Source organism: Arachis ipaensis, chromosome B6 (genome assembly GCF_059453495.1).
Source record: "Arachis ipaensis isolate K30076 ecotype BB chromosome B6, ASM5945349v1, whole genome shotgun sequence".
In the NCBI taxonomy this organism is placed as follows: Eukaryota; Viridiplantae; Streptophyta; class Magnoliopsida; order Fabales; family Fabaceae; genus Arachis; species Arachis ipaensis.
The window spans coordinates 91000210-91008927 of NC_142441.1; the positions used below are offsets into that span (position 1 = coordinate 91000210).

The following is an 8718-nucleotide window of genomic DNA, read 5'->3' on the forward strand; positions in this document are numbered from 1 at the left end:
CCATTCCTGAGAGGAGGGTTCTTAGTTCATACATAAACCCAACCTCTGGGAATTGTGGTAGCAGCATCCAGAAACCACCCATTCAGGCCAACAATTTTGAACTCAAACCACAGCTAATATCACTTGTGGAGAATCATTGTTCATTTGGTGGAAGTGCTAATGAAGACCCAAACCAACATCTCACAAAATTCCTGAGAATTTGTGACACTGTGAAGTCCAATGGAGTCCAGGAAGATGCATATAAACTGCTTTTGTTCCCATTTTCACTTAGGGACAAGGCAGCTAAGTGGCTGGAATCATTCCCAAGGGGGAGTCTAACAATATGGGATGAGGTGGAAAGCAAGTTTCTGGCACGTTTCTACCCCCCACAAAAGGTCAATAGGCTTCGATCTGAGGTTCAGACTTTTAGACAACAAGATGGTGAAACTCTCTACGAGGCATGGGAGAGATTCAAGGACTTGACAAGGAAATGCCCACCAGACATGTTCCATGATTGGGTGCAATTGCATATTTTCTATGATGGACTCTCTTATGAATCAAGGAAGGCTGTAGACCATTCATCAGGAGGTTCATTGAACAGGAAAAAGACTGTGGAAGAGGCCATTGAAGTGATTGAGACAGTGGCTGAGAATGAGTACTACTATGCATCAGAAAGGCACAACACTAAGGGAGTCATGGAGCTGAACCATGTTGATACAATTCTAGCCCAAAACAAGGTGTTTGCCAAGCAACTAGCAGAGCTTACCAGGCAATTAGAAACAAAGCAAGTGGCTGCAATACACACACAAGATCAAGAGGAAGTAAGCATTGAAGGAGGTGATTGGGAAGAGGCCAACTATGTGGGAAACCAACAAAGGCAATCATATGATCCACACTCCAACACTTACAACCCAGGATGGAAAAATCACCCAAACTTTGCGTGGGGGAACCAACAAACCCAACCACAAAACCACAAACCTTACAACCACAACCAACATAACAATTCCACATACCAAAACTCCAACCAAAGATCATACCAAGCCACACAAAACACTTACCCCCAACCATCATATCATGGCCAAAATAATCAACCTACCCAACTTAATCCGAACCAACAATTTCAAGATCAATTAAACCGAATAGAAGGAATGATGGCAACCATGAGTCAAGACATAACCGAATTGAAAAGCTTCAGGGATGATGTGAGAGCTACCTTAAGAAACCATGGTGAAAAACTCAAGAGGATGGAGTCTCAAGTAGGAGAGCTATCTCAACAGGCCGTCAAATCAACTGCAGTGTTCCCTAGTGACACAGAAAAGAATCCTAAAGGGGAACAAAAGAGAGTGAGATGAGAAGAATGCAAGGCCATCACCATATTGAAGGAAGTTTCAGAAGAAGAAGGAATCAGGCCCTCAGAGCAGGAGCCAGAAATCTTGAAGGAAGGTGTGGAAGAAGTTAAGCAGGAAAGTGGAACTGAGCAAGCCAAGGAACTGCAAAAAGGCATGCTGGAAATATACCAACCAAAAGCACCATTTCCTCAGAGGTTAGGAGGAGGTGAAAAAGGGAAAACCTATTCAAGGTTTTTAGAGACATTTAACTCTCTCCATGTCAATATTCCCTTTCTTGAGATTCTCCATCAAATGCCTACACACATCAAGTATTTAAAGGAATTGTTAAGCAAGAAAAGAGTTTTGAAGGGAGGACAAACGGTAACAATGAACAAAGAATGCAGTGCTCTCATCAAGAAGGACACACTCTCTAAGAAAACGGACCCAGGAAGTTTTCATATCCCTTGCATCATAGGGGAAACAAAAATTGACAGAGGATTCTGTGATCTAGGAGTTAGCATAAATGTGATGCCTCTAACTCTTATGAAGAGGCTACAACTGAATGAGGTGAGATCCACTGATGTAATCATACAACTGGCTGACAAAACTCAGAAGCAAGCTGAAGGGGTAGTTGAAAATGTGCTGGTGAAAGTGGGGGATTATTACTTCCCCACAGACTTTGTCATTGTGTACATGGAGGAAAGCTACTTACACCCTATCATTCTGGGCAGACCATTTCTAGCCACTACTAGAGCGCTCATAGATGTAGAACAAGGAGAGTTAATTCTGAGAATACATGATGAACAGCTCATTTTCAAAGTTTTCAAACCTGCATCTGAGCCTGAACCAGAACCTGAAAAGCCTGAGGATGATAGTAGCCATCTGTGTTTGGAGGAAAGTAATCCAGCAGCTGAAACTCTAAAACAGTCCTTGGAAGGCAAACAAGAGTTGCAAGAGTTAAAGCCACAAGAATCAGTGGAAACAGATCAGAAGGATCCTCCTGACATAAGGGTCAATGAAGAAATCCTCAAGAGAAAGGGAAGAGTGATAGGGAGATTGCCAAGAGGGTGGAGAAACAAGAAAATTCCCACTGAAGGTTTTTCTCCGGGAGATAACGTGATATCAAGTCATTATCTGCCAATCCCACCTGGCCTCAAAACCATTCCTTCCCAGCTCCCTCAAGTGTTCACAATCAGGAAAGTTCTTTCTATGGAACATTTAGAGGTCATGAATGAATCAAGTGGGGACGTTTTCATAGTGAGAGGAGAAGACGTCAAGCACTACAATCCACCCTAACAAGGGACAACCGTCAAGCTAGTGACGTTAAAGAAGCGCTTCATGGGAGGCAACCCATGTTTTAATATCCTTACTTTTTTTTTTTTTGTTTGTTGTGCATTTAATAAAGCATGGTTTCTTATGCATGAACTTGAATCCTCAGGACAACTGCTGAAAGAGTGCACTAAACATTGCATGTAAAATGCAATTTGCCTCTAAGTTTGGTGTGCCTGAAGGCACCCCAAATTTTATTCAAAATGCATTCAATTTTTAGTGCACAACCAAAGATTAAGTTTGGTGTTCCTCTTTGAACACGGTTCATGAAAAGCACGAAGTTCCTCTGGATTTCGAAATTCATGACAAGTATACCATTCGCATGTTTTAATGCTTTAGTTTCAATTACTTAGGGTAGTAATTTGTTTAGAATCAAAGAGCCAAGGTGACTATGATTTATTAGAATTAAGCACATTCATTAAGGACAACCAACATGGATTTCATGTCATCAGGAGACTTGACCAAACACTAAGTTTGGTGTCCAAATAATAAGTGTGCATACATGTAGAAGTCACGGCTATAAGCTCATAAAGACAATCATTGATTTACATGTGCAAGTACTATTCATAATTCACATGGACCGAAAAATGATAGCAAACTTGTTTGTTTGTGCAGGTACAAAAGAAAAGACAAAAATGGAGGAAAAAGACAAAGGGAGGTACGGTGCTTGGTCAAAAAGAAAATTCACAAGTCTTTGAAACTAACACATGGGAAAAGGAAGTTCTGCAAGAAAAGATAGCTACATGTACAACCTAATGCACCCAGAATACTTCCAAGAAAATGAAAAGCAATTCGTCCTTCTCCCTAATTCATATATTTACCATCAAGCCACCCTTCACAAATCACCCTAGCCGTCCATTTTGCACTTACGGGCACTATAAAGAACCACTTGGGGAACAAGTTCAACACCACCAAATCTCCTTCATGCACATTTCCTTCATCATAGCATAAACTATCTCTTGCCGAAAACAACCTCCCCACACTTCCAACAACACTTCTTGCTTCACCTTGTCAACTTTAGCTTGTCACTTACCAAAACTAAAGAACCAATGGCAGCTTCATCTAGCCACAAAAGAAGAAAAGACAAGCAGCCAATGGAGGAAAACAGGGAATTCGATGCATGGAGATACAGATCAGTTTTCCATGAGATTCAAGCCGAATGGATGAGACCTAAAACGGTACTAGCTGAGGTTCCCTTTGACCTTGAAAAGGATGAGTTCCCAGGTGTTTGGGAAAAGATCAAAAAGAGGAAGTGGGAGCTCCTGACTAAGCCAATCACTAAAATCAACATCAACCTGGTGAAAGAGTTTTATGCAAATGCAGTAAGGGAGGATCCAACCAAGAAACCCACATACAAAAGCTATGTGAGAGGGGTGGAAGTTGACTTCAGTCCAAAAGCAATCATGAAAACCCTTGGCCTGAAAAACATACATTTCAGCCAAGCAAGTTATGAAGAAAGGATGATAGGAGAACCTGACTATGCAACTATTGCTGAAGACCTTTGTGCCATCAGAGCTGAATGGGTGAGAAAAACAAGAGGGGCTCCAAGAGTCTTGAGAAGGGGAGACCTAACACCTGAAGCCAAAGGGTGGTATGCAATAGTTAGGAGATCCATCCTACCCACTGCAAACTCTTCAGAAATAGTCCCTAAAAGAGCCATCTTGCTACATTGCATTATGGTGGGAGGGGAGATCAAAGTTCATAAACTCATTGCTGAACAGATACAAGAGTTTAGTGTGAAAAGTGACCCTGAATCCTGGCTCCACTTCCCTAGCACTATCATTAGACTATGCATCGATGCCCAAGTACCACTTGAGGATGAAAGACCTAATTGGCTATATCCTGGATTGGCCATAACTGCGTACAGAATGACTCTTGGCCCAACTCCTCCAAGACATACAAGAAGAAGAAATGAAGAATGACAACAAGTGGAAGCCGAGCAAGAAGCAGAACAAGATAGACAGGAAGGAGAAGACAGAGAAGAAGAGCAAGAAGAGCAAGCAATTCCAGAAAGAAGACAACGAATTCCCAGAGACCCCATGGATATGAGCAGAATGCAGGAAATCATGGAAGGAATGTCTCAACAATACATGAGGTCTCAGGAGAGACAAGAGGACTTTCACCTAAAAATGATGGATATGCAAAGGAACTTTGAATCAAGATTCTTCGATCTGCAAAGGGAACAGAATTTACACTTACAGGAATCCTTCAGCCACATATGCCAACACCAAGATGCCAATGTCTTGGCAATCAAGGAAGCCACCACTTTACAGAATGCAAGATACTCAGTCCAAGCTGATTACAACATCAGTTCGCAAATCAAGCTTAACTACATAGGGGAACATCTACACAAGATGGACCCAGCATTCCCAGCTTTTGATGAGTATTTCAAAGGGAGGAAAGAAGGAGAAATAAACAAGGCAATGATCCTTGAAAAAGGAGTGGAAGAAACGATGAAAAAGGCTGGATTCTGGAAAAAGCTCATAAGAAAAGACAAAGGAAGCACAAGTGGTCAAAAAGAGGCAGGAAGCAAGAAGAAGCAGGATCCCAAGAATTAAGAAGAACCAAGCAATAAATAAGAGGTGGTCTCGTTCCTTAATAATCAAATGATCATTGGTGGATTGTCTTTATGAGCTTTCTTTCATCATAAGTCATTTAAGTGTTATGTGGAGTTTTTTTAGTATGAGTGTCTGTTTATTGCTTTGAATAAAGTGAATGCCTAGATGTTTGGATATAACTTCACCTTCTTAAACAAGTGCTTGCCATGCTTGTTCTGTTTCCAAAAATAAAAGAAAAGTTTGAACAAAAGTAACTTGGCTAAATTAGTGACAAATCAAGTAGAATTAAGTGGTGGTATGCATGCTTGATTGTTTAGTCAGATCACTGGAATTAGAGTGTAGAATTATCATTCTTTGTGTAGAAATTGAAAACTGTCTATGGATCTTGATGAATAAATGTCTTTGGCCATGAAAAAGAAAGAAAAAGAAGAAGAAAAAGCCACTGAAAAAGGGCATCCAAAAAGCAAAAAAATTGAGAAAATAAGCTAGGTACCAATGGTTTGAACTTCTGAGACAAATGCCTGTGGTGTTTATGTATTAAGGATATGCTTGGATGAATAGGTTCTGAGGAGTGTTTCAACACTTGGTAACTTGGGTTAACTAACCCGGGATTATCAACCAAAAGTCCATTATCAAGAGCAACCTAAATACAAAACATTTAGTCACACAAAGAGGTGCTGGGCACCAATGTCTCAAGAAGAAATGTGAACTAAAATGCCTAAAGTGGATATGTGTAGTGCACTGATAAGAAAAAGAAAATGCCAAAGGCTTGTGCAACACATGACACTAAGCAAACAAGGAGCAAAAGAAGCTCTAAGAAAAAGAAAAGAAAAACAAAGAAGAGAAAAGTGCCAAGGACATAAGAATAACAAGAGGCCATAGCAGTGTTTGATGGATGCGATGAAAAAGTGATAATCTTACCTGATAAGAATGAAAAAAGTGATGCTGCAACTTTCTGCATAAAACCCTTCTGAGGAACTTCAAATGCTTGCTAATATAGCCAATGTAATTGCTTTCTGTTTCATACTTTCTTCTTAAATAACTCAGGACTTGCTTAGGGACAAGCAAGTATTAAGTTTGGTGTTGTGATGCCAAGGCATCTTAGGCTAGTTTCACTAGTATTTTTCTGTTAGTTTTAGTGGTTTTATGCATTTTCTTGAGCTTAAAGTAACCAAGAATGGTTAAAAGAATAACAAAGCAATGAACCATCCAAACAATATGATTTTGATGCAAATTCCATGAGTTTTAGTTATATTACTTGAATGCTATGAATGGAAGATTTCTCATGAATTTTTGCAAGACTTTGATGCATTTGTTTGGATGATTTCAGGGAAGAAGAGGCTAAGCAAGGAAGCAACAAAATCAATAAAGGAAGCTTGAATATCACATGTGGAGTTTAAGTTCCAGTTTAAGCCTAAACTGGAGCTTAAACGCCAGAATCATGAAGGCTAAGAAATGCTGGAATTGAAGTTTAACCTCCAGTTTAACCTTAAACTGGAGGTTAAACGCCAGAATGATAATGCTACTCAGGAAGGAGTTCCACGTTTAACCTCCAGTTTAACCTTAAACTGGAGGTTAAACGCCAGAATGGGAAAAGCACCAGGGAGCCATTTCCACGTTTAAGCTCCAGTTTGACCTCAAACTGGAGCTTAAACGTGTTCGACCAAGTTTTCTCCTCCAGGGTTGCTCTCTCCATTTCCACGTTTAAGCTCCAGTTTGACCTCAAACTGGAGCTTAAACGTGTTCGACACCTCCAGGGCTACCCTTCTAAGCTTCCACGTTTAACCTCCAGTTTAACCTTAAACTGGAGGTTAAACGTGTTCGACCTCCAGGATGCCTCCTTCCATTTCCACGTTTAACCTCCAGTTTAACCTTAAACTGGAGGTTAAACGTGTTCGACCTCCAGGGCTGCCCTTCCTATATCCACGTTTAAGCTTCAGTTTAACCTTAAACTAAAGCTTAAACGTGTTCGACTACATGACTCTCCAGGGCTGCCTTCTTCCATTTCCACGTTTAAGCTTCAGTTTAACCTTAAACTGAAGCTTAAACGTGCTTCTACAAAAGGCCTCACTGGAAGTGTCTGGCGTTTAAGCTGCAGTTTAAGCTTAAACTGCAACTTAAACGCCACTCTTGGAAAAGGTTTCTGGACCAAAGATATTGTGGTTTAAGTTAGTATTTGAGCACAAACATTAACTTAAACTTATTCTGGTATGAAACCCAATTGAATATCATGGTTTATGGGATTGGGCCTGAAGGATTGATGAGTCTGAAATTTCAATTTATTGAGTCATGTGCCATTATTTGATTATCACTAAGTTGGCTCAATGAATGTTACAGAATTTGGATCAGCAGCCTCATCAAGATTATGGATCATAAACCCAAGGCAAAAGGAAAGCAGGGAGAGGCCTCAAAGCCCAAGAAACACAACAGAAGCTCAATATAGAAAGTGTATAAATAGGATAGAATTTAAGTTAGAAAGGACCTTACTTTTACCTTCACTTTTAGCTAGTTTTCATATCTTTGTAATTGAATTCAGAGCTATGACTCACTAAACCCCCTTTCATTGGGTTAGGGAGCTCTATTGTAATTCAATGAATCAATAATAGTTTATCTTCTTCTTCAATCTTTTCTCTTGAATTTTGTTAGAAAGCTTCTCGATCTAATTCCATTGGGTAGTTGTCTTGGGAAAGAAACTACCCATAATTGGAATCCTTCGGAACCTTGGGAAAGGAATGGAGGATTCATGCTAGAGAAGCTTTCTCACAGTGAATTGGATTGGGGTTTGGATGGATATTGTGACATGTAATCCTACCAAATTGTGGTTCATGAAACTGTGTGGTATAATCAGTGATCGAGCATCATCTCTTCTTATGAACATTTAAACCAAGGGATTGGGAATTTGTTCATTTTTAGAGAGAATTGGTGAGCCAAGGGATTGGGATCCAATCATATAAGATTGCCAAGCAAAATTCAATGAACGCATTGCTTGAGGAAGAGATAAACATGTTTTGATTTGGAGATCTCAATATCTCCTATAACCCAATGAATTCCCCAATTCTGATTTACATCTTCTCTTTACATTCTGCAACTCAATTCATGCAATCACCCCCATTCCCTTTTAATTTCAGCAATTTAGTTTCTGCTCTTTAATTCATGCAATTTAAGATTCCGCCATTTCAATTTCTTGTCATTTACTTTTCCCGCCAATTTTACATTCCGCAATTCTCATCTCAATCTTGATTCCGCTCAACTAGAACACACTTCTAATCCGAATTGCTCACTCAACCAATCCTTGTGGGATTCGACCTCACTCTATTGTGAGTTTTTACTTGACGATAACCGGTGCACTTGCCGGAAGGAATTTTGCCGATCGTGCAATTTCCTAAATCGTAGCATAACTAGTTTATGCGCATCAATCACTATCTGAATTCTGAGTTCCTATAGATGCCAATCACTCTGAGCTTCAATGGATAAAGTGAGATGTCAAAACTGTTCAGAAGCCAAAAGCTACTAGTCCCGCTCAT

General features: G+C 40.0%; 1 non-coding gene across 1 annotated transcript; it reads right to left on the reverse strand.

Moving 5' to 3' along the window:
* Positions 1–380: 380 nt before the first annotated feature.
* LOC148561734 (small nucleolar RNA R71) lies at positions 381–484 on the reverse strand. Its single transcript, XR_015886520.1, has one exon. It is a non-coding gene; the product is annotated as a small nucleolar RNA R71 (small nucleolar RNA).
* Between the last annotated feature and the right edge of the window lie 8234 nt (positions 485–8718).